The sequence below is a fragment of the Myotis davidii genome, unplaced genomic scaffold (assembly GCF_000327345.1).
Source record: "Myotis davidii unplaced genomic scaffold, ASM32734v1 scaffold461, whole genome shotgun sequence".
Lineage (NCBI taxonomy): Eukaryota > Metazoa > Chordata > Mammalia > Chiroptera > Vespertilionidae > Myotis > Myotis davidii.
Window position 1 is genome coordinate 401848 of NW_006295825.1, and position 24646 is coordinate 426493.

The 24646-nt window shown below is 49.2% G+C and overlaps 1 protein-coding gene across 1 annotated transcript in view; it reads right to left on the minus strand.

The window, feature by feature from the left end:
* Positions 1 to 24646, minus strand: part of SMAD6 (SMAD family member 6) — an 80470-nt gene that overhangs the window by 43706 nt on the left and 12118 nt on the right. The window lies entirely within an intron of this gene.

A 24646-nucleotide genomic window follows, 5' to 3' on the forward strand; every position in this document is an offset into this window, starting at 1 on the left:
TGATTCCGGTCAAAGACACATCCCCGGGTTGCAGGCTTGATCCCCAGTAGGGAGTGTGCAGGAGGCAGCCAATCAATGATTCTCTCTCATTACTGATGTTTCTATCTCTCTCTCCCTCTCCCTTCCTCTCTGCAATCAATTTTTTTAAAAAAAATTAAAATTAAAAACAAACAAATACTAAAATCTAAACTCTCCCTTAATTCTTAAAAAAAAAAGTACATTCCTACTGGATTTCCATAGTGATGGTGAGTGCATACCACTGAGAATACACCAAAAAGCACCAAACTATACACTTCAAAATGGTGAAGTCTATGTTATGTGAATTTAACCTCAATTTTAAAATTGCCCTCAAAGCATACTCTGCTAGGCCCTGCCCTGAAGATTCAGATTCAGGGGCCTGAGCATTTGCACTTAATACATGGTTCCTGTCCAGGACTGGAAACTTTCAACCCTAGATCCTGGTTTCCCTCAGTACTGGGCCTGAAACTTACACATCCCCATTTTGCAGATGGGAAAACTGAGGTCCAGAGCAGGAAAAGAACCCAAAGCTCCTGCAGGATCCTAATGAAATTCCAGTAATCCTTTCCTAAGAGAGTCCCTGTGAGGCAAAGCCCCTTGGCCAGCATGGAGTGGTGTGGACCGACCTTCTAGCAGATGAGGTGGGGAGGGGACCCCTTTCTGTCAGACTGCCCTGCACAGGGCAAAGACATCCACCATCTCGCCACTTGAGACCCGAGGAACCAGAAGGCAAAAGGAGATGGAGGTTTTTTTATTATTGTTATTTTTTAAATACGAATTATTTCCAGCCGGAAGGCAGAGGGATGAGGGCCATTGGAGGCCTCCGGCCACCGGCACCCAGCCAGCCTCGTAAATGTCTGGCAGCTGGAGGGAGACTCAGCTCATTGCTATCGAAATGAGCTCGTTACTGCTAATTTCCTTGGCTCACCAACTGATGTATCCAGTGTGTTCCTGAATCTCCAAAGACAAGTTTCCTACGCCACCCTCAAGGGATCTGCCAAGAATCATGGAGTGTAGGCGGAACTTCAGGGTGGCCTCAGTTTCCCCAACCAAAGTGTGGGCAGAAGAAAAGGGAGCAAAGACAGTTCATTCAACTGTACCTGAGTCAACTGTACTTGGTTCAGGTTAACTTTTCCCCACTGGGCTGTTCATTTCTATGGGCGAAAGGGGAGATGACAGGACAGTACAATCTCACTGTTGCCACTAAGAATAACCCCCACCACTTACCAAGCTCCCACTATGTCCCTGGACACTACGAGGCACTTGGCATATATTATCTCTTTTCATCTACACAACAAACTGGCAAACAGGACATTTTTATCACTCGCATTTACAGAAACCAAGACTCAGAGAGTTCAAGGACTTGCCCAGTCGCACAGCAAGTGAAGGGCAAGGCCTTCCTCTAAAGCCAGTTCTTTACGAAGCAATGAAGAAAAAGAGGCCCAGCGTAGCAGGGACCATGCCAACCCCGTAAGCACACACAATCTAGGCAGCATGTGCGAAGGCTCCTCCTTAGTGGGAGTTCAGAGAGGAGGGCAAATACCCACTTGCCACCCCAAGCTGGAGCGACCAGAGGGCGGCTTCCTGGAGGAGCCATCCCATTCATGCCCAGGGCTGCCAAAGCTTAAAGGAGGGCGTGGTTAACACCACCCATGATGGGTGTCCACCTTCCTGGGCCAGGCCCGGGCAGGAAGCAACACAGCCCAGAGGAGTGGTCGGGGAAGACCGAAGGAGCCAGAGTCACCGCCTGCCCCGGGGCAGGGTCCTCCTCCCAGCCTAGGCTCATCTTCCCACCTGGGAGGCCAGGTGTTCAACTGATGAGCTAGTAAGTCAGCCCTGGTCAATCCATAGGCCGGACTAGGACGAAGCCATCAAAAACAATGTTTACGAAGAGTGTTAACGACATGGGGAAATATTTATGTAATGCTGAGGGGGAAAGGCAGGATACAAAACTGTATTTTTTTTAACAGAAATAAAAAATTTAAACAGAGTGAGCCAAAATGTTAACAGTGGTTCTCTCTAGATGGTAGGATTATGGGAGTTTCCTCCTTGCATCTCTCTGCACTTTTCTATGCTTTCCAAATGTCCCATAATGAGCCATGTGCTTCGCTGAGAAACAAAGGCAAATAGGTAGGTGTATTTTACACTGAACAAAGTGATGCCACTGCTAGAGCCCTCTCTCTCCAAGGGTCCTAAGCCCTGCACACCTGCATCCCCGAGCAGCTCCCACTGGCCTGCCCTACCAGCTGTGCAGAGAACAGGGGAGCTGCACTGGGAGACAGACGGCCTGGGTAAGGCTCTCTCTCCAAGGGGTCCTAGGAGTGGCAATCTGAGGCCTCAGGAAGATGGACACACAGGCCACATGTTCACTGGCCACCTCTAGTGACTAGAAGCCTGCTGGGTTGAACGATCCACACCTGAGTTCTATCTGCAGCCAGATGAGATCCCTAACTCCCCCCATAGGTGATACAGGACCAAGAGAGGGATGCCTGTGAATGTAATGCATGGACGAAAATACGCTACATAACTCTTCCCAGCATCCACTGTCCATGACCTTGCTCAAATGAGTGCCCACAAGCTGCTGAGGTGTGTGGCCTACTTCGCCAACTCGGCCCATCCAGCTGAACCTGCTGTCTGGCGCCCAGTGCAGCCAGCACTCCCGCACCCACCGGCCCCTCGGAGAGCATTAATGGTAGGCATGCTCCCTGGACAAAGCAGAGCTGTCTGTGAACCCTGGGGAGCCTGGGGTGGAACACGGAAAAGTGGTTCCAGTAAGATGGTAGGTGAGAAGGGCAGAAAGGAAAACGTTATCTTCTATGCCACTGCCCTGAGATAACGCGAAAATACGGGGACAAGACCCTGAAGGACAGGGAGAAAACTGAGCACGGCTGGCAGTATGGAATGAGCGCCTTTTTTCTATTTTCTGAACTTCCTGGATCACTGTGACACTCGTTTCACGCACTGTTTTCATGGGAGTGACGTGAACAGATAGATTTATAAAAGTGGCCCGTGTGTGCCATCACGCCTATCCCATGCTGGTTAACTCCCCTCCCACAGCACACATCCATCTGGGCCCTCCACAGTCACTCGTGTCCAACTTCCCTTGGCTCATTGGTCCAACCTGTCCCACAAGAATTAGAGCCCCCTAAAGGCAGGGTCTGTGTCCGAAGCCATTGTAAAGTAGCCTCTCATTGTATATTTCCAACAGACGTGAATACGAGGCGTTAAAAACCCATTCCCCTTAAAAACAAAACAAAAGGAACAAAAAAACCCCTTCCTCCTTTTGCAAGATGGAGACAGTTCTATGAATGGATGGTGGTGATGGTTGCACAACAATGTGACTGTACTTATGCCAATGAGCTGTACACTTAGGTTAAAGTGGTAAATGTTGTTATGTGTATTTTATCACAATTTTTTTAAAAAGCAATTCTTTTAATACCCAAAGAGCAAGTACCCCGCCTCCCCCCTCCTCCTCTTCCCCAGCCCCTCGGCCTGCTTCTGGGCCAGGGTCCCTTTCAGAAGGCAGGAGGCTTCGCTCCTCGCTTCAGTGTTTATCCGGTGGAGTTCTGGGAAGCGGAGAATCGGCCCGGGCTGGCCGGGGCCTGGCTCCAAGGCTCCGGGTTTGCCACAGGGGCCTTTTTCCACCTACCCAGGCCCAGAGCTGGCACTGCACAACATCCTGGCTCACTTGCTTTTTTCTTCCCTCAAGTCATTATAAACCTATTTACCTTCGGGCTGCACAGGGCCTAGGCTCCAGGCAAACAAACGTAGATGCCAGCCCAGAAGAGGAGCAGCAGGCAGGGGGAACTCGACTGGAGACAAGAGGGGAAGGAGGAAAGATGGGATCCCATTCTCATAAAATCCTTCCGTTTTCCTCCAATTCAATTCCCATTTACCAAGTGCCTCCCCATGCCAGGCACCACCTTCAGACATGGACAAGTACCAAGGTAGCAATGCAGGGCCAGCAGACCCCTTAGCAGGAATCAACTTCTCTCGCAGAGTTTATGCCATCAGTCAGTGGAGGACAGAGAGGCCAGCTCCGCTGGGAGGGCCAGAGCAGGCTCAGTGAGGAGGAGACAGGAGCTGGACCTCCAGGAGAGGGTCTAGCATGCTGGCAGTGTGGGACAGGACCTGGTGCCAGGCTGAACCTGTTCCTGCCATGGGAGGATGCTGAATTGGAGAGGGTGACAAAAGGGCTCCCTGCTTCTCCAGAGCACATTCCTGGGCCCAAGCCAGGGGGGGGCTCCGCGTACTTTCCAGGTGCCAGAGGTTCGCTCTTGGTCTCTGGTGGACTCCTTCGCACATTTGTGAACAATGAGGCCCCTGGTAGTCTGGGCCAGTGATTCTTGGCCCTGGTTGCATGTTAGATTCACCTGCGGAGCTTTAAAAAACTACTGAGGGAAGGAGGGGGTTGTCCAACAGAGGCTCTAATTTCATTAGTCGGGGTGCTCAGGCATCAGTCATTTTCAAAGCTGCCCTCTGCTTTCAGGCAGCACCTTCGTGAGGCCCTGCAGAGAACTACCTCCAAAACCTCTTGTTAGTGCTGTGCCCATCAGGGTCGAAAAACAGAAGCTTTCGTGCCAGCCCCAAATTGAGTATGAATCTTGGTTCTCCACCACGTACAATTAAGTGCCTTAGGTAGGACTGTCAGGTAAAATACAAGATGCCCAGTTAAAATCTGAATTTCAGATAAACAGTGAGAAACTTTTTAATGTATATTCCAAATGATGAATGGGACATACTTAAATTTGTTGTTGTTTATCTGAATTTCAAATGTAACTGGAATCCTGTAATTTTATTTGCTAAATCTGGCAACCCTAGACTTAGGGCTGATTACTTAACTTCTCCAAGTCTCAACTGCCCCATCTGTCTCAGGAAAATAACCCAGGTGAAAGCAAGCAGAAAGCTGTTTGGCATTAAGCCAACCTTCAGAGGGTGGAAGTTACCTTTTCCTTCCTTCCTTCTCAGAACCTCATTTCAGTAAAGATTTTCTTTTTCTTTCTTTTAAAAATATAATATGTATATATATTTAATATATTTTTATTGATTTCAGAGAGGCAGGGAGAAGGAAAGAGATAGAAACATCAATGATGACAGAGAATCATCGATCAGCTGCCTCCTGCATGTCCCACACTGGGGATCGAGTCCACAACCCCGGCATGTGCCCTGACCAGGAATCAAACCGTGACCTCCTGGTTCATAGGTCAATGCTCAACCACTAAACCATACATGCTGGGTAAGGTTTTATTTTTCATTATGAAAAATTTTAAGTATACACCCAAAATTAAAAGAATAGTAAAAATAAAACTTCTGTATAAATCCATGTAGTGGATGCTGTTACATGCCCCAACCAGGTCCCCTTTAGCCCCTAGGAGGTCAGGCTGCCACTGGTTCACAGATGCCCTTTATAGGAGAATTGTCCCAGGTCAGGTGATTATAGTCCCCCCCCACACACACACACCCCTCCCTAACATGGGAACAAAAGGCTGACCCTTGCCTCAACGTGTGACCAACTCTGGAGTGCAGTGCCCGCCCCAGAGCTCCCTGCGGATCAGGCTGAGGCGGGACTCCAGCTGAGACCAAATGCTTGCTGCCCCGTCCTGCTTCCCTCACTCGCTTCTCCTGCAAACACCCCCCCACACCCCAATAAATCACATGCATCCAAATCTGCACCTCACACTCTGCTTTTAAGAACTCAACCTAATTAACGTTCACTCATTTAACAATCACATGGATGGATTCTTTTAGCCCCTGTAGTTAGTTATTTGCCTGTTTGTTTGGCTGAAGTGCGTACCTCATACCATTTCCCCCTACATCCATCATTACAATCTCTAAAAAAATATGGGCAGTTAGGTTTTGACTTCCTTCCCTGGTTTTCCTCCCAAAGGGGAAGGCTCTTGTGAGGGAAGAAGTCATAGCTCCAATCAATGACAAGGAACAGGGACCAGAAGCCAACCAGGCGGGCACAAGACCATCCCCTCTGGTTCCAGCCCAGCCCTGGACTGTGGCGTGGCTTTGGTGGCCAGCAGGCCCTGGTCATCCCAGGTCCCACCTCTTTTGTGTGGATCAAGAGTCCTCAGACCATGTCCCAACATCCTCTTGGGGATGCTGTCAGGGTCTAAGTGTCTCTCTATCCTTAAAGAGGGGGATGATGTGGAAAGGCCAACCCAGTCATGGCTATCCACTGGCCAAAGGTCCTGCCCGCCCTTCTGCCTGGACCCTGGGCAGTCGCACCAACCAGGAGACATAGCTGCAAGGACCCGCACTCTCCATGCCAAAGAGCCTGCTATGGCAGGAGGCACCACAGATTGGGGGAAAGGGCACACCAACCTGTTATGATTATAATGCAATACACATGATATAAAAATAACCATTTTGAAGTGTACAGTTCAGTGACATTAAGTACACTCACAATGTTGTACAGACCTCCCCACTACCTAGTTCATCACCCCAACGGAAACCCTGTGCTCATCAGTAATCTTCCCCATCACATCCGCTTTTTAGTTCCTCCACTTGCTACCTCTGTGACCCTCGTAAATAAGTGAAACCTCTGAGTCTCAGTTTCTTAATCTGTAAAATGGGGTGATAACTCATAGAGGTGCCGTGGAAACCAAAGTTAATGAGCACTAAATGCTAAGAGCTGCTCCTGGCTCTATTTAGTAACAGCCACAGGGGCCTCTATGGCCAAAATGGCTCTTCCCTTCCCTTCCCCTCTCCTCCCTGGTCACACTCCTCAGGTCCCTGGGTCATCTGCAGTGACTAGGGGGAGAGGAGGTTGCTCCCCCCTCCCAGAGGCAGAACAATGGAAATGAGCACTCATGGCTTCCAGTGTTTTCCTCTAGCCATGCCCAGACCCTGCTCCAAACCAAAGAGTTACAAAGGCCTTTAAACTCCACGCTTGGGGCGAGGTCAGCCAAAACCCCAGCACAGTGCTCTTATACTCTGAAAACAGCCAAACGTGAACTGGCCACTCCTAAAGGCCACAGGTGGCCGCCTCTCCAGCCTCTCTCCCCATCCTCCCCACCTCCCTCCTGGCTGTGGCAGTGCTGTCACCTCCCACTCACCATGCTATGCTGTCTTTCCCCGTCCAAGTCAGGGGTCCTGTACTCCCATCAGCTGCTGTGCAAGCCCAGGCCAGTGTTGTACACTCTCAGTTCTGTGAAATGAGAGGGTTCCCTAAGACAGACTCAGCTCTCTTCTAAATCTCCCAGCCTGGAGTTTATGTGAACATCAAGCTCAGAGCTGGAAGGGGCCTCACCACCAGGTCATCTGACCCACTTCTCTCCACTGCCTTCATTGTACAGAGAGGAAACTGACACCCAAAGCCTTAAGCAACTCACCCAAGATGTCACATCTGACTCGGTAGGATAAATTCACACTTGACTATCTTAGGGAATGGCAGGAGGCAGAAGTGATGTTTCTGGGCGTCAAGGAGAAAAAATTCTCCATGTTGTAACTTCCTCTGGAAACATGGCACCCGAGGCATAGCACCAGAGCCATTAAAGTCCCAGGCATCCAAAAATAAAATAAAATAAAATAAATCCTATGCACCCAAGGTCAATATATAAAAATTAAGTGTATGTCTATCTTCTAGTAAATAACTACAGTATGTTTTCCACTGTACAATACTACCAAGAAGCATGAACTACACTGGTATAAATGTAACAATAATGTGCAAGATCTGTATTATCTGATGAGAGAAATCAAAGACCTAAATGTACAGAGCCTGTACCATATTCATTGACTGGAAATCTCAATATTGTCAAGATGTCAATTCTGCCCAAACTGATCTATAGATTCAATGCAAACCCAATCAAAATCCCAGCAGGCTTTTTTTTTTTTTTGTATAAATCAACAGCTGAATCTAAAATTAATATGGAAATGAAAATGCCTAAAATAACCAAAACAATTTTGAAAAAGAGGACTCATGCTAATGGAGTGAACCTGCAGTAATCAAGATAGTGCAGCCCTAGCCGGCTTGGCTCAGTGGATAGAGCATCAGCCTGTGGACTGAAGGGTCCCAGGTTCGATTCCAGTCAAGGGCACATGCCTGGGTTGCGGGCTCAATCCCCAGTAGGGGGTGTGCAGGAGGCAGCCGATCAATGATTCTCTCTCATCATTGATGTTTCTATCTCTCTCTCTCCTTCTCCCTTCCTCTCTGAAATCAATAAAGAAATATATATTTTTTTAAAAAAAGATAGTGCAGTATTGGTAAAAGGATGGACACACAGACAACAAAACAGAGTAGAATCCAGAAAGAGAACACAAATGATCAATTAATTTTTGACAAAGAGGTCAACATAACTCAACAGAGTTGTCTTTTCAATAAGTGGTACCAGAACAATTGGACCTCCTTATCGCATATACAAAAATTAACTCAACATGATTATAAGCCTTAATATAAAACCTAAAACTATAAAATGTCTAGGAGAAAAATCTTTGTGACCCTAGGTTTGGCAACATCTTCATACAACACAAAAAACCTGAAAAGAAACAACTAATAAATTGGACTTCAGAAAATTTAAAAACTTCTGTTCTTCAAAAGTCTCCATTTCGAAAATGAAAAGACAAACAAACCATGGACTGGGGGAAAATAGTTATAAAATACATCTTTTTAAGGACCGACAGACAGAATATGTAAAGAACTTCCGAAATTCAGTAAGAAAGCAACCCAATATAAAACATGTGCTAAGATCTAAACAGACACTTCACCAGAGAGGTACAGTACAGCTGGCAAGTAAGTATATGGAAAGATGTTCAACCTCATTAGTCATCAGGAAAATGTGAATTAAAACCACAATGAAATACCACTACACATCTATTACAATAACCCAAATAAAAATAAACTGGCCATATCAAATGCTGGTAAGGGGGGTGATGAGGGGTGGGAGGGCTGGGGGAAATGGGAGATATCTCTAATACCATCAACAATAAAAAATATATTTTTAACAAATGCTGGTGAGAATATGGAGTAACTGGAGCTCTCACACACTGCTGATGAGATTGCAAAATGGTACAATCACTTTGGAAATCCATTAGGCAGTTTTTTTTATAAAGTTAAGCATACCTTTAACCATACACCAACCAGCAATCCTACTCCTAGGTATTTACTCAAGTGATTCAAAACTTATGTTCACTCAAAAACCTAAACACAAATGGTTATAATCAAAAACACTGGAAATAACCTAAACATTCATCCATGCAACATGGATAAATCTCAAATTATTATTCTGAGGTGTTGTGTTTTTTTTTAAGGGCATAATAAAAGTTACTTGCTGCCAGCCAGTGTGGCTCAGTGGTTGAGCATCTACCTATGAACCTGGAGGTCACGGTTCGATTCCTGGTCAGGGCACATATCCAAGTTGTGGGCTCCATCCCCAGTGCAGGGCACGCAGGAGGCAGCCAATCAATGATTCTTTCTCATCATTGATGTTTCTATCTCTCTCTCCCCTCTCCCTTCCTCTCTGAAATCAATAAACATCTATTTAAAAAAATAAATAAATAAAAGTTACTTGCTGTATGATTACACTTGTAGAATATTCAACAAAGGGCAAAACCATCAAGATGGAAATCAGATGGTAGTGACCAGCAGCTAAAGGTTGGGGTAAGGGCTGACCATAAAGGGGCACCAAGGGACTTTCTGGGGCAATGGAAATGTTCTCTACCTTGATTGTGACAATGGTAACATAACTATCAAAATTCACAGAATGATACACTTTCAAAAAGTGTTACTGTATGTAGATTGTATCTCAGTAAAGCAAACAACAAACAGCAAACCTTATGCAGCCTCATGAGGACTTGTCTTGTTTCTCCAACCAGTCTGCAAACTCACTGAGAGAATGTGAGGGGGATTCCGGCCCAAACAGGTAGAGTGACCTGTCCAAGGACACAAGTTCTGGAGTGAACCCCACCTTTGCCACTTATTAGCTTGGTGCCCCTGGGCAAATTACTTCTCCTCTCTAAGACTCAGTTTTCTCATCTGAAAAATGGGGGTAATTAACAGAACCTACCTTATTGGGACTGAATGGGCTTAAGGAATAAGAAACACAGTATCAGCTACATGTTTTGCTCTCAAATTTTAGCCATTATGATTACTTCTTTTACTGCTATTGACATTATTACTGTGAAAGAGCCTGGACTGAGTTGCAGGGTCCAATCCATGTCTTCCTGCACAGGGTGGGCAATGCCGGGCACCAGGGACAGCAGTTTCCCCGAGGGGCAGAGGCGGGCCCAGGCCCTGACCAGTCTGGTTGGGGACGGCGAATAAACTTAATGCAGTTAACTCACTGCAAGGGAGTGGTAGAGAGATGAAAAGTACTGACAGTTCAGAAGAGAGAGAAGCCACTGTGGACTGTGCAATTCCTGACAGCTTCCTGGAAAAGGCAGGCTTTAATGAGCTCCAAAGGACAAATCGGGTGTAATTAAACCAAAGGAGAGGAGCTATCAGGAAGGCAGGGCATCAGGAAATCCCTCTACCCCTAACTCCTCCCCACCCACCCCTGGCAAAAGGCAGTAGGCAGCCCGCGGCCTCAGCATTTCCTCCCAAGGAACAGCCCAGGGCCCAGGGAAGGGCTAGGCATGACAGCACAAAGTCAGGCACCGTGCGTCAGCCAGGCACCCACATGTGTCCCCACATCTGGACAGGAGGCTCCAGCAGAGGGCTGGCCTGGGATGCTGGGCTTTCACTTTCCCCCTTTTTTTCCCATGGACCTGAATTTGGGTTTGTCTGGGGAGTGTTTTCTTAAGCCCAAGTGTTTTTCCTGCAGCCCCGGCCGCCCCCTCCCTGCCCCTCCTGGCCTCGTCTGGAGTGCCAGTCCAGTGAACCGCTGCCTGGCTGGGCCGCCGGCCGCCTTTGATGCGCACCCCTCCCCAGACTTCAATGTCGCTGTGTGCACGGCCCCTTTAATAAGTTATTTCCGTGGAAAACCCTGGTAACTCCGTTGTGAATCAAGCCTATAAACACCTCAAACCCATCAAAGCACCCAAGAAAGGAAGGGGGTGGGCAAGCGAAGAAAATCTCTTACAGTAACTCACACACTGCTCCCTCATAGGGGCCTAGGCAGCTTGTTGTCAGAGGTGCCCCCTGGGGCGGAGCCAGCCCGCTGAAAAAATGGCATGCCACCCCAAAGTCCAGGGATCCAAAGCCCCAGAAGACAAAGCCTGTCTGTGTGTCCTGGGGATGATGCAAGAGGAGAGTCCCGACCCAACACCCAGCAAGATGTACACCCAGAGAAGCAAACCCGACCGGCTGCTCCCGGGCCCAGGAACGTAATGTTTTGGCTACCGGTGAAAGGCCCGGTTTATTGGAAACACGCTTCTTTTCTAATGTTTGGTTTCCTTTCACTCTTTTCTCCTTTTTGTTTTTCCCAGAGTGCACTGCCCAGGACCTTCAAAAAGGATATGGAGCTCAAACCCTGCCTCGGGTGAAGGACGGAGGCGGAGCCCAGGACCAGAATTCCTCAGAGTGGCGCACTGGGCACCACCTCCACGTGGGCAGACTCTGGACACTGAGCGTGGAAACCCCAGGTCTAGATGAGCTCTGCCACTTGGGAGCTGTGGGGCCAAGGACAGGCACTGCCCCTTCTCAAGGTCTCAGTAAAATGGGTGGAATGAACCAAACCGCCCCTAGAAGTGTTCCTGGTTGAACACTGTGGCCTTGGACAACGGTCCAGCGTGGAATAAAGCTGCCCACATGCTTAATGGGGAGCCCAGAGGTCCCAGTCCCAAGTATACCTACACCCAAGAGAAGTGTGTCCTTATGTCCACGGACAGGCCTGCCCAGGAATATGTACTGTAACATCATGGACAGGCGCCAGAAAATGGAAACCTCCCAAGTGCCCTGTAGTAGTGAAAGGCACACGTTAGAGTAGGAGAACCGTGGTCTGCGCCCAGAGAAAATTATCCAGCCATGAATGAGCGATCACAGGTGTCCCAACCATACAGGTGGGCTTTGCACACATACAGAAGAGCCCAGAGGATTGGTGTTGCCAGAGGTGGGGTGGGGAATGGTGTGTGTGAGGTGGTCAAAAGGTACAAATTCCCAATTATAAGATAAGTTCTGAGGATACAATCGACAGCACGGTGGCTATACTTAACGCGGACGTATGGTATATACGGAAGTTAAGAGTAGATCCTAAGAGTTCTTATCACAAGAAAAAATTGTAACTCTGTGTAGTGATGGCAGTTAACTTACTATTGTAATCATTTTGTAACATAGAAAAATATCAAATCATGATGTTGTACACCTGAAATTAATAAAATATGTCAATTATATCACAAATAAAAGAAAAAAGTTAATAAAAAATAAGAACACAGTGTATACTTCCATTTGTACCAGGTTCAAAACCAGGAAAATTCACCTATGGTGTTCCAGGTCAGAATAGAGCTTACTAGTAGTTGCCCAAGGGGGGTTGGGGAGTGACTAGAAGGGAACCTGAGAGGAGGCTTCTGACACAGTGTTCTGTTTCTTGATCTGGGCAGTAGTTACACAAATACATTTGGTTTGAAAACATTGTTCACTTGTGATGTTTGTGCTTTCTGCATATTGTACATCAAGCATGTCAAACTCAAAGGCTAACGCGGGCCAAATAAACAAGGTTTAAGTGTATGTGGGCCGCAAAAATACAAAAGCTTCAATTTTCATAGAAACATAGGTTTATTTCCATAGAGATATGCTGAAAACAAAGAGCTAAAATAAATGAGTAATCGTTAACATAAAATAATAAAACATTTTAATAAAAATTAATATTTTTTTCTTGAACATTAACTTACCAGACACTGAATAACTGCACTAATTAGTAAGTGTAATGCAAATAAACCAATTTTTCTTGTTCTCTGAAAGGAAATATTTCCTACTGCGCACACCAAACCAGTCAGTCCAAGACTAATGACGTGGCAATCGCTGCTAAAATAGTCACTGCTTGTATTAGTGGAGAGAAACGGTGCGCCTGCGTGTAAGGCGTGTAAGGAGTATGAGGGAAATGAATGCAACACGTTTATAGTAATCAATCATTAGCGAACGTTGTAGTTCGTTATTAACAATTATGTATAACAGGACATTGTAAAAATTAACTTAGGAAATTTTTATTGAAACGTTTCTTGCATGCTGTTATATTGTCTGGGCCACAAAAATATTTGTTGTGGGCCGCATGTGGTCCATGAGTTTGACATGCTTGTTGTACATCAATAAAAAGTTTACATTAAGCAAACAGAACTCTTTCTAAGGCTGCAGTCAATCTACCTATCAATCAAAAGACTTCTGGGGCATGTAGCTGTGGCCCACCACAGAGGAAAGTCCCGCCCTTCCTGAGGTAGCCTTCAAGGCCCTCCCTCTAGGCCGCCCTTCTTACAGCCCTGCCAGGATCACTCCCCTCCCTAGAACAACCATTTCACATCACCTTGCCTTTGCCCAGCAGTTCCCTGGACCTGGGGTGCCCTGCCCTCTCAGCCTGGTGAAACCCTCTCCTCCTTCAGTTCTAGCTCTGCTCCCAGCCCACACTATTCACTTTGGAAACAGCATTCCCCTGCCTCTCTCTAGGGTTACATTAGATTCCAAGGTATCTTCTCCTTCATACCATTCTCTTCCTCATGCTAACACTTGGTTACCAATTCACTTAATTACCATCGACTGAAAACGGGGGGTGTGCCAGGCACTGTGCTATCGACGGTACTTGTGGGATCTCCAAAGCGTCCGGGAGGTGTTGCCCAGCCCACTTGTCAGAAGTGGAGTGAAGTGAGGCTGCAAAAGGGAGGCTGTGTGATTTAGACCACAGGTCTGTCTGGCCCCAACGCCTGGGCTTTTCACCCCTGACGTCTTGAGTCCCCAGCATCCCCGACATCTATACCCTTTACTACACACCCTACTACTTCAAGGGCTAGAAGCAGGTCTGGGCAGAGCTGAGTGGCTCATTTAATTCTTAGTAAAGCTACTGAGACCCAAGGGAGGTGTCGGGATAACAAGGAGGGCATAAGAGCTCAGGTGGGGCTGGCCAAGCTTCCTAGAGCAATCACAGAGAACCCGCCTTCCTGCAAAGACAAAAACCACATCTCCACACGCTCACTTTCCGCTGAGTGTCTTTGAGCAATCATTTTTACCACCCTCCAGACTGAGCTTTCTCACCTGAAAACTGGAAGTACAACACCGGGTTGTAGCAAGAATCAAACATGCCAGGACCTGGTGACCCGCAGAGGGACAGTCCGACGTGACCTCACTGGTGCTCTCATACCGCTAAACCCCAGAACACATACCACAGCACGAGGGACCAGAGCCGGGCAGCTCACAAACAAAGAGGCTGCTCTAAGATGCCATGTGTGCCCGTCCCCAGAAATGACAAAGTACAGGCTGGGGCCCAGATATAGAAAAGGCTCCTGCCTTGCGGGGAAGATGGCTGGATGCTCTAGGTCAGTGATGGTGAACCTATGACACGCGTGTCAGAGGTGACACGCGAACTCATTTTTTGGTTGAGTTTTCTTTGTTAAATGGCATTTAAATATAGAAAATAAATATCAAAAATATAAGTCTTTGTTTTACTATGGTTGCAAATATCAAAAAAAATTTCTATATGTGACAAGGCACCAGAGTTAAGTTAGGGTTTTTCAAAATGCTGACACGCCGAGCTGCTCAAAAGGTTCGCCATCACTGCTCTAGGTCCATTCAGACCTGTGTTTTCAGCCCTGGTTGCATATTAGAATCACTTGGGGAAATTTTTAAAATCCTGAAGCCCAGTCTTCCCCAACCACTTCTGGAATGAGTCCTCCACTATTTAAAAAGTCTTCACGGGACTCTGCAAGAGGGCTGAGAATAAATGAGTGAGGCTGCCTTACAGACGGAGAAGCTGAGTGGAAACAATTGGAGATCACCAAACAGACGTGAGACGGAGCCAGGACTGGGACCTGGGTCTCCTGGCCCCCACGTGTGTCACTCCCTGAGACTTAGAGGAAGCCCCTGGGGTTCTCTCCAGCCTTTGCCCTGTGAGGAAGGGGGCTAGCAGCTAAGACACAGCTGAGCAGCCAGGTAGGAGGAGTCTGAGTCCGTGTCCCTCGCACCTGGGGCCCTCTCTACCCATCTCAGCTCCTCTCTCGGGTCAAACAGCAGCAGAGGCTCTGGAGGCAGGGCTCCTCCACCCTGAAAAATCAGGGTCTCCTTGAGCCTCAGACAGACAACGTGAGCTGAGAGTCAAGGGGTGTGGAGAAGCCGCGGCCGCTCTGAATCACAAACACAATCCCAACACCCACTGCACACCAGGCCCTGAGCTGGGCGCCATGTGGGGACGACCCTGGCCCTGCCCTGAGTCAAGCATCCCCAGCCCCATTCCCAACATCTGCCCTCGGAGAGCAACCCGGCAACAGTGTCCCCTCTTCTCCTGCGACCCTGCAGGCAGGCCTGGGTGGGACCTAAAATCTAAGGCCCAGAGCTGACATGTGGTTGGCAGGAAACCACACAGTCACTGACTAGAAGGCTGGGCCCCAGCATGGAGGCTGAGAAAGATAGGCTCTCAGAGTCCGACGTGAAGCAGTGGATGGGCGGGCTGAGGAGCTGAGTAAAGACAGGCAGAAGGGGAGACAGTCGGGGACTTCCTGGGGTGCACACACCCTGATGGCCGATGCGGACAGTCTGCCTACAAAGGTGCCTGCTGGATGCCCATTTCACCCCATGCAGCCCAAAAGGCTGGAACCGAGTGTGCGCCAGAACAGCTGTACCCTGCCTCCATCCCTCTCCCAACATACCCCACTGGTCACATCTGGCTAGCAAAGCCCCTCCCCTGAGCTGCTTCCCAGGACTGCTGAGGAGCCACACAGCCCCCAGCCCAGGCCAGCCCGGCCCAGCCCAGCCCAATCCCTCCTGATTTCAGGCCACGTGACCGTGTGGCAGAGCCCACCTCTCCACCTGCTCCCAGCTCTGCCCAGTGCTCGCGCTACCCTGGGCACTCAGGGAGATCGAGATGGCTTCCAGGCTCCTATCTCTGAGCTATCCTCTCCTTTTAAGTATCTCTGCAGTGATTCACTTTACAGTCTGAGATGGTGGCTTGGATGTCTGCTCCAGACCTGAGACCTATTCCACCCAGGGTGAGGGTAGCATCCGTCCCTCAGTCCAGGGCAGCCCCTGCTTTTCAGAAGTGCCAGCCCGCAAGGCCCAACTCACTCTGGCTGGGGGTGCCGGGCCTTGACTTGGGGGTGTGTGGGGAAAGGCCTGTGGACACCAGGAATTCTTTCCACAAGGGCAACTGGAAAAGCCATGCATCTCTGCTTCCCTTGGCGGCCAAGGACCACGGAGGGAGAATGTTTAATATAAAAACATCTGACCAAGTACCTTCGGGATACATTTTTTGCATCAAAGAAGAAGCTCTTGGCAACAGCCGCTCTACCCCGACAAGGAAACTTTCAAGTGCAGCTCCCGATTGTTACAGACGCCCGGGAAAGCGTGCCAGCAGGGACAGGAGGAGGGCGAGCCATGGGGCCTGGCAGACAGATGGTTGTGATTAGGCTGGATGCAACCAAGTGCATTTACTGGAATTTCAGGTCTCCTGAGAAAACCTGCCGGTTCCCCCCGTGATGCAGGCTGCCCAAAGTGTAGGGGCCATCTGCCTCCAACTCAGAGTCGAGCAGCCCTGGACAGGAACAGGACTCTTCTCAGAAGCCCACCCACCCACCATCTCACGAGTGATTCATTTATTCATCCAGCAACCATCCTATGAGCAGAGCTGCTCTGGGGCCCGGTGATAACTGTACAAACTGAATCTGGGGTAACCAGGGACACAGAAGCCCCCAAGGAGCCAGAACTGTGTGAGTCCTACATCTTGCAGGGGACATAGAAGGCACCATGCCAGACACTAGGGAACCCAACAGGGGCCAGACTAACTAGGTTCTAATCTTAGATCTACTGATTTCTAGCTGGGTGACCTTGGGCAAGTTATTTAATTTCTCTGGGCCTCAATTACTTCTCCTTTAACATGGCCAATAAAAGTGGTTACTTCAGCTCTGGCTGGTGTGGCTCAGTTGGTTGGGCATCATCTTGGGCACCAAGGTGTTGTTGGTTCGATTCCCAGGCTGGGCTGTTGGCTCCGTCCCTGGCAAGGGGCATGCAGGAGGCAGCCAATGGTGTGTCACTCACACATCTATGTTTCTCTCGCGCTCTCTCTCTCTCTCTCTCTCTCTCTCAAAATCAATTTTGAAAAATCTTAAAAAAAAGTAACTATTTCATAAGAGCTGTGTGAAGGATTCCATGAATGAATGCGTGTATGACGCGACTTAGAGAGTATCTAGCACAGAGCTGTGTTAGTTATGATTCTTTAATATGTGCTATGATCTTTCTGTCTTTACCTTTGTATGTTCTCTCTCTCTCTGGATCTCTCTCAGCAACCATCCTATGAGCAGGATCCTTTGTCCCAGGCAAAGTCATTTATTTATTCCACAGTGACCTCTGTCTAGGGAGTAGGCCCTGTGCTGGATGCCAGATAAGGTCCAAGGCCCTTCAAGGACCAAGTACATCCCAAAGTCCCCCTGACCCCAGTGACCAGTCCCTCTCATCCAGCCCATTCCAACAAATTCAAGATGCCCTCTCTGGATTCATCTTTTCCTGTTCTCCCATCTCACACATATTAACCTTCTAGCCACAAACAAACTAAGAACATATGGTGGTACTGCACACCACCCTGCTTCTGCATAAGCTGTTCCTTCTATCTGACAGGCTGTCCATGCCCTGTTGTCTTCTTGCCATTCCCACCCCAACAGAGTCCCTGCTCTAATTTCTGTGCTGGTGCTAAACCATGCCCATAGTTCCACAGCCTTTAACACAATCACTCACGATTCTTTGCTTGCTGTCTCCTTCCCCTTCTAGACCATCAGCTCCTCAAGGGAAAGGTCCAGGCGTTCTTCACTTTGTATCACCTGATACTGGCATACAGTAGGTCCTTAATAAATGTTCAATACATGGACCTGTCACCCCAAAGCCTACAGTCAGGAAACATACCAGCCCTGGGGTCCTTTGTCAGAGATCCCAGGAGATGTAAAAGCTGGTGATCTCTGGCGAGTCCGTCTCCCTCTCTGAGCCTTGGATTCTTCATCGGTCCAGGGTACCCCCCACTCCATTCCCAAGCTTTAGTGTTTTAGAAGAGGGGGAGAGGGAAATCCAGGACACCAATCCCCTCCCTCCACATGGTCTTGTCCCAGACATTAGTTTTGCTTTGGGACAATGATGACAAGCTAAGATGCTGTAGGCCAAAAGCCTCAGTTCTCCACACAACCCCTCAGGACTCAGGACCTGGTACCCTCTGCCTAGAACACATGAGCATCAAGGAGCCCCTGAGATCAGTGACCCAATGGCCCCCATACACAGTTGAGCAAACTGAGATTAGCGAGTGAGGAGCTTAACTAAGATCACAGCAGGGGAAAAGGCAAAGCCAACCCTAGACCCCACTCTGGCTTTGTGGTAAACCCATATGCTTCATGGCCAACCAGGTTGCCCAGAACCCCTCCACCACTACCTGTTCCTCCCAGGACTGCTGAAGTCACCTTTGTCACTCCTGCCCTTCACCCCTCACCACCTCTATTCCAACTTTACACAACCGGCCCAGGAAGAATGGGTCCCTTTAGGAAATATCCAGGAGGTTTTAAGGAGGGGAGAAGGCTCTTTTTTCCTTTGGTTGGTCAAAGCTAAAAAAAAAAAACGCAAGGCAGAGGCTTGACGCAAGTTCCAAATGCTGCTGACTGAGGCTCCTTCTCCCCCACCCCCACCCCAAGAGGAGGCAAGGAGTCTGAGGCCATTTCTGAATCAGAAGCGGCAAGCTGGTCCTGGCCCAGGAGCTCAGGGTCCATCCTGCAACCTGTCCACCAGCCCTAGACTGGAGCCTGACTTGGGAGGTAGAGAGGGCGGGTATGGGCCATATCCAAAGGGCAGCTCTTAACCCACGGGGACTGACCTAGGTTCGTATCTGATTGTGTCAGGACACCGGATGGCCCAAACTCCAGGCAAAACATCCCTCTTGCCCTCCAAAACCAAACGCAACCCTCTTTTTAGCTAAAACGTTACCCCCTGCCCACTCACTGGAGCACTCTCACGTGTCAGGACTGAGCATGGTCATGACAGCAATGCTGTCCCGGGTGTGATCAGTCTGTAAAAATTCACCGAGCTGGACACTTACCGGTGCACTCTGGGTATTACAGTTTTTAACAGATACTGCCCAGGCCCTGGCCTCCCCTGGCCTTGTCTCCCACCAACACCTGGTGCTTTGCTTTGCAATCCGTCTGACATCCTTTGGCTTCTCATCCTCAGGCTTGTTCTCACACCTCCAGGCCTTTGCCCGTGCTATTTCTTGGACCTGGAACATCATCTCCCACACACAAACCTGTCTCTTTGGTAGACTCCTATTCATCCCGTAAAAACCAACTTGGATGCCATCTCTTCCAGGGAGTCTTCCTGGTCTACCTCCCCACCACACCCAGTCGATCACTAATCCCTTCTTCTTCTGGACCATTTGTTACACTACTTCTCATTACTATTGTTTGTCTTCACCTGTCTGTGAGTACCTTGAGGGCAGAGATGATACATTTTTTATCTCCGTGCCCCCAGACCTAAGCACAGGGCCTGGCTGCCCCAAAGTCCTACAATAGGAAAAGGCACAGCTGGGACTTGAACCCAGGGCCCTCTGGTGCACAGCCCATGCTCTTCACTCCACCTTGCTATAGAGCAGCGGTTCTCAACCTGTGGGTCGCGACCCCTTTGGCGGTCGAAAGACCCTTTCACAGGGGTCACCTGAGACCATCCTGCATATCAGATATTTACATTACGATTCATAATAGTAGCAACATTACAGTTATGAAGTAGCAACAAAAGTAATTTTATGGTTGGGTCACAACATGAGGAACTGTATTTAAAGGGCCAGCAGGTTGAGAACCACTGCTCTAGAGGCTCAGCACACACTGACTGAACTGAACTGAACTTTGGAGAACGAAGAGCTCAAGGATCTGTTAGATGAGGGAAGCAGCAGAAGACAATACTGCATCAACACTCCTCTCCCAGCTCCTGTAGGCACTAAAGATGGACATCAGACAGCACTGACCCCAAAAGGTACCTGTTTAGGGACCACTGGGAGGAAAGGTGGCAGGTGGGTGGGCAGCACGGAGTCACCTAGGCTGTAAACTGGCTCTGCTTGCTTATGCTTGCTGTGTGGCCTTCAGCCACTCTCTTAACCTCTCTGAGCCTCTGTTCCCAAATTCTGTCAATCTACACAGTGTAAGAATCCTAGAGAAGGATCTGTGCCCTCAAGGAACTTGCAGTCTGAGTGGTGGAGAAAATCCAGCTGCGACCCCCTCTCCATGTGTTCCTGCATAGCTCCCTTCCTTCCCCAGGCCTTCTCTTTAAAATGAGGGTTTGCCCTTGCTGGTGCAGCTCTAAAGAAACCAGCATGCTGCAAGGACTGGGATACCGGTACACACATCCTAGGTCAGCAAAAGGGACGGCCCAGTCCGCATGATAGGCAGCTTACAACATGGCTGGCACACAATGGGTGCTTAATAAAGCCCTGGAAGTGTTACCCAATAGGCACTAGAATAGGATACCAGCGATAAGTCACTGGATCCTGAAGAAGCCTGCACCACCACCATGGAGTCAGGCACGTCTAGCTTCTAAAGCAGCCCCACTACGCAGCCTCTCATTAAAGGACCCAGAACTCAGCACCCAGCAGCCAGCCTGGCCTAGCTGCTCCTTGTCTCACAGAGCACAAATTTCCTTGTGTTCTGCTCATTCTGTTCTTCTAGCCTAGAGCACTGAAGAGCTGAGAGAACCTGCCTTCTTCCCTCAGCCCTCCTCAGAATGGCCATTCCCACATGGCCCTTCATCCTGTAATTCTTTGAATTACGGCATATTCTGCCTTTAAATTGCTCAGAATGAGGGTTGCCTACCAGCCACTTACACCTTAGTATGAATTTAATTAGCTAATCTTGCTTTTCCTCCCGGAACTAAACTGAAATCAAGGAAATAGGAAAGGGGTGGAGATTTTACAGAGAGGAAGATGGCTGGAGGAGACAGACCTTTAGGGGGAAAGCGCCCCAGACCCTGAGTTAGGCAAAGAACCCAGAGTGTCAAGGCTCTCCGATTTAAATTTGGAGGTGATGTAGATATGACATAAGAATACTGTGTCAACCATTCAGCAGAGAGCTGAAATAAGACAGTCTCCGGTCTTCCACCCCTGCCCTGCCCACCCCCCGCTGATGAGTTCCTGCCTGCCTGGTTGTGACTGAGCCTCAAAATTCCCACCATTCCTTCTAAAGTGGCCTCAACAACAGGACAGGAAAGTGAAGCGGAGACCTTGGACTGGATAAAAATAGACAGCCCCAACCCAGGCGCTGGATTGTCATTGTGCAAGACAAACAAGGGCAGCTCTGTCGTGGGGATGCAAACACCCCACTCTGGCAGGTCACCCATCTCAAGGCACTGAGAAGGGGCAAGCTCTCAGGACAAAGGGAGACAGAGTGGGCTGGGCAGCTTAGGGGCGGAGGCAGCGCTCTGGGTGGTCTGCAAGGTTTGCCTGGTAGTGACATTGAAGAGCACAGAGACCAAGCCTCCAGCCAGCTCCTCGCCCCTATCCTTGGTACTAAAATTGGGACTGGCTGCCCCCAGGCTCCTCTGATCACCTACATGGCCCCCCAAGGTGTGTCTCCCAGTAGGGGATGGGAACCCTTGCTGTAGAATGCTAGGCAGGGCCCTCAGGATGGGAGAGCTGGGCAGTCACTGCTCAGGCTCCCATCCCACAACTACCACTTACTAATTTGTGAATTTGGACAGCTGGCCCAACAATGAGCCTCAGTTTCCTCACCTATAAAATAGGGAGAATCGCATCTGAGTCTCTGGGTTGTGAGAAAGTCAGAGATGAAGAATGACCAGCACTTAGCAAAGTGCTAAGTAGTGAGTGTCAATACATGTCAACACTTGTCACCAACAGCAGTAATATCTGTCCTTGAATATCAGACGCCTTGTCCCTGGCCCTGGCCCCAGCCCAACACATTCTTCCCCTCACCTTTCTCACCTCGCCTCCTACCCTGCCCTTGGGTACAACCCTGCATTCCATCTTTGCAGGATGACTCCTGCCTTCACCATCCAGAGACCAGCACAGCTCTGGGCCTTTTCCCAACCTGAGCCTGTCCTTCAGTGTGACAGCCACCAAGCCCCAAGTCTGTGACCTCCCTGGAGGCAGCGCAGTGCCAGTCCATACGTCCTCAGACCCTCACAGCACAAGTAAACTGGAAAGCTGAACGGTGAAGTAAAACCTGGAGCGGGGGGGGGGGCAGACGACGTATGTGGTCCCTGGAAGGGGACTGGATGACCACAATGGGGAATGCCACTGGCCTACGGGGACCACTGGAACTCAGACAAAAGCCCACCAGACCCCCTTCAATCATTCCCCCATCAGATATCCCAAACTTCCTCCCCAGCTCCGTCACCCCTTTAGAATTACAAAGCCACTGGATGCCAAATTTTCTCATGAGAACCATAAAGTCCTGGCCCACGGGAGAGAGCAGCAGGGGCCTGCTCAGTGGCCGGGACCAAAAACTGCTCTGGAATAGCTAACAGGGACCCAATGGATCCCAAAGACAGCCAAACACAATGGCCCAGGGTCTCCAAAGATCCCCCAGCCTCCAAAGGGCGCTCTCTCCTGGGAACCAGATGGGGGTGGGGCCTCGAGCAGGTGCTATGGAGTCTGCTCCTTCCTGCTGCGCCGGCTACACACCAGGCCCACTCTGGGAAGACAGAGATCAAGAGACGATGACCGTCCGGCCGCATTGGTTCAGTGGTGGAGCACTGACCTACGAACCAAGAGATCACGGTTTGATTCCAGGTCAGAACACATGCCAGGGTTGCGGGCCTGATCTCCAGTAGGGGGCCTGCATGAGGGGGCCTGCAGTAGGCAGCCGATTAATGATTCTTACTGATGTTTCTATCTCTCTCTCCCTCTCCCTTCCTCTCTGAAATCAAACATAAATATATATTTTAAAGAAGAGACTATGACTATGGAATACACCGTGAACTGTAAGCCATTTCCACACACTGGAGTTTCCACCATTAATGACAGAGGGTAGGGGAATGTCAGAAAATTACCTATCCATCCAACCAATGCTAATGTGATCCACTAAATTAAACCCACTCTGAAGATTGTCAGGAACACAGACACATGCAGTCAGACATACTTTTAATCCTCTTCTTCAGAATTATATGTAGCTTTCATCCCCACAGTCACAGAGGAAAAAAGATGGATTTATCTCTCCCCCCTCCTCTACTCCCTAACATCCTAAATGTTCACTCCTTGTGTTCCTCTGGTTAGGTCTCTCAGGAAAAGGCAGTATAACCAAATGGGGCCAAAAGGCAGAGAAGAAAACAAAGTGACCCAATTAGAGGGACCACCAGAAACCAAAAGGCAAGTAATATCCAGAAGACCTAGACCCCAGTACCAACTGTGCCCTGAGTCTCACAAATGTGACCCTCCACAAGTCACTTCCTGCTCCAGCTTCTAGTTTCTTTATCCTTGAAACTGATGTAGTCTTATGGTCTCCCATGGTTGTGATGGAACAGAGAATGGATGGGGAAGGGTCTGCAAATGGTAAGCGGCCAGACAGCCAGCTTCATGAAGAGTCATGGGGAGAATACGGCAAGAATGACAGACAGAACTGTGTGTCAATTCAGTTTATCGGGGTACATTCAGCCCTTGCAGAAAAGTAGGGGGTGGGGGGGACAAGGCAGAACAGTGGTTAGGTCTTTAGGAGCACAGTGACAAATGGTTCTGCTATTAGGTGCCCCTGGCCAAGTCCCTTTACTGCTATTCTGAGAGAGGATACAGATAAAGGGCCCAAGTACAGGCCATGCCCCAAAGTAAACACTTAATAGCTCTGGTCACTGTGGTTGCTATTATGACTTGGGCGTGGGGTAGAGGAAAGACAGCTCAGATGCAGACAGAAGCCCTCAAGCCAAGATCCAGACATGCAGCTCCAGCCTGGGGGGCTGTCACCTCATGGAGCATAGGGCCAGGCTACAAGGCCCAGCTGTCCCAAAGGGTCCCTCCTGGCCCTCTATGCCCCCAAGTCACCACCAACCTCTTACTTCTTATGGAAAGCTTGACTCAGATATCCTTGGAATGTCCCTATGGCCAACTCTTAATTGCAAGGGGTGGGAGCTCCAAACTAGTGTTCTCTGCAAAGGAGCCCAGCCTCCGCCACTCAAGGAAAGACAGGGAAACCACTGGCCTCTGGCAAACTCCCTCCTTACCAGACCCTCCTGAAAGCTTGTTCCACCCACTCCATTTCCCCCCCTTCTGACCCTTCACATAGCTCCTTCCCCAGAGTGGGGATGGAAGGAGAAACCCATGTAGAGAAATGTATACAAACACATCCATTTGCTGCCTCCCAACAGCTGGGAGAACAGGATCCCTTGCTAAAATGAGAGATGAAGAGCTGTACTGGGCTTTACTCACTTCCAAAAGACAAGGTAGAGACAATTGGTTAAAACGTGGATCGACAGACATTTTGGTTACCATCTTTAGGTCTCATTCTGAACCCCAAGAACACCAGTGATGAAGAGATGGGCAGTCTTCCCATCTAAGGGTTGGGAGGAAAGGGGGAAAGAAAAGGAGTGGGAATATCA